We start from the raw sequence: 2,104 nt of genomic DNA on the forward strand, positions 1-2,104 counted from the left end.
ATCTTTTTCTCCCACAAGATAAACTACTCATACAAATGCATCTTGATGGTCCGTGCAACGCACGGGCATCTTGCCAGTAACATAACATAAACTTGATATCTCAGCATGTTGGAGCATACAAACATACCACGTACATACACACACTGAGTGACTCAATACTTCTCAAAATTAATTTCAATACACGCTCCGGTTATGTTGTGACAACGCACGGGCTGAGCTACTAATTTGAGTTCCATTGTGTTTTGCATTAAAAGCAAGGCACCAGGCGCCATTATTTATTGCTTATAGCACACCATTACGGACTTTATTTATACCAAACGGTCGCCATCACAACATTTGCATCACAACCTTATGGATAGACTTCCATGACACCACGAGCTCCAAGCTTCTTGACAATTTTGTAGTCGCTAAACCCTGCTTTCATGAAGATGGCATTCCAATCATTTTCATCCCGTTGTCGTCCTCTGGTACATACCATCATTGCCACATCCATCAACAGTTGAGTTTCAAACATCGGTCCTAAAGAAGAATCAACCACCATGTCTATGACAACAACTTTTCCTCCTGCTTCTCGGGAAGGAATGGCCTTCTTGCATTGAGCTAGGATATTGATGCAGTCGTCGTCGCTCCAGAAGTGTAGAACAAGCTAGCACGGAGAAATATCCATATGGTTAAGCAATAATAAAGGGCACAGTTTATGAACTCGGTGTAATTATGCATGAGTATTGGTCATTGTTTTAAATAAAAAGGACCCCTAAAAAGTATGTGCACATTAGTGATCTCAATTTCTATGCGGTATAGAATCCAAGAAAAAAAATACTACTTTGCAGAGAGATATCACTTTATTTGTACCTTGAGCATTATAGCTTGAGCTGGTGGGATGGAATGGAACATGTCACCAGCGACATAGTTAACGAGACCATCACTTAGAGCTTTATCGACCACTTTGGGGAGGTCCAACACATTGCACTTTATATGAGGGAAGGCCTTAACGATGGCCTTAGCTGTCGTTCCATCGCCACCGCAACAATCGGTGAGCGACTGCAAGCCATTGAATAGGCCATGACACTCCCGCAATATTGTACCGATTCCCATATGGTCGTGGGCAGCTAAAGCTTCATTGAATAACTTGTCACTCTCAGGGTCGAGGACGGCCATACTCTCCTCGAAGAGTGTCGCGCCATGCACGTCCTCAAATGGTGATGGCAAGGGTTGAGCGATATCCTTTTTAAACCAGCCGGCCAACCCCATAGCCGCCTCCATGTGACACCGCGAGGTTAAGCAGAGCACAAGAGCTGCCTGGCTAGCATCTCCATCAACGACTACACCATCCACGAGAAGGTAGGACAGCGGGACGAGGCTGTAGATCCCAGCCTCGTTTGACGCCAGCACCCCCGTCGTGGACAGTAGCCGCAAGAGGCGGCTGAGGAACGGCGCCTTTGATGGCGGGAGGGACAGCGCGGTGACCAGGTCAGCAACGACGCGGCACCGCTGAGGCGGTGGATCGCGGTAGGGATGCCGAGCTGGATGGCGCACTTGAGCGCCATTGGTGTGAGGTAGCTGAGGCTGTGGCGCCAAAGGTCAGCCTGCGCCTGGACCAGCTCAGCGTCGGTGCGGAGTGTCATCGTCTGTGAAGACTTGGCAGCCATGGCTTTCTCTTTCTCTTTGCTATGAGGCTGGTGTTGTGTGTGTGTTGTGATTACTTACCTAGCTAGGAGGGTTTATATAGCGTGCATTTTTGCCTACTGCTACTGAAATTAACACTGATTTAATCATTCACTCGTGGAGCTCGAGGTGAGCTGTGCTCGTTGACATTTCTTAGGCTGGTCATAGCCGGGAGTAACTTAGACTAGTAACATGTATATGTTATTAGGCTATGTTACTACCTCTATAGTGGGTAGTAACATATATGTAGTGTCATGCATCACTTCATTTATTACTTCATAGACTCATTTAGCATTGGGAACCGCTAGGTGATGGTAACATATTATGTTACTCTATTTGTCTCTCTCCTCATTAACTACTTGACACATCATCATTTTTGATTATGTGGCATCTATGTTACTACTTATGTTACTTCCACTATGACCAGCCTTACCCACAC

At 46.2% G+C, this 2,104-nt stretch overlaps 1 pseudogene; it reads right to left on the reverse strand.

The window, feature by feature from the left end:
* Window positions 1-255: 255 nt before the first annotated feature.
* Window positions 256-1,683, reverse strand: LOC119280673 (annotated as a pseudogene).
* Window positions 1,684-2,104: the final 421 nt, after the last annotated feature.

This window comes from Triticum dicoccoides, chromosome 3B (assembly GCF_002162155.2).
Source record: "Triticum dicoccoides isolate Atlit2015 ecotype Zavitan chromosome 3B, WEW_v2.0, whole genome shotgun sequence".
Taxonomy (NCBI): domain Eukaryota; kingdom Viridiplantae; phylum Streptophyta; class Magnoliopsida; order Poales; family Poaceae; genus Triticum; species Triticum dicoccoides.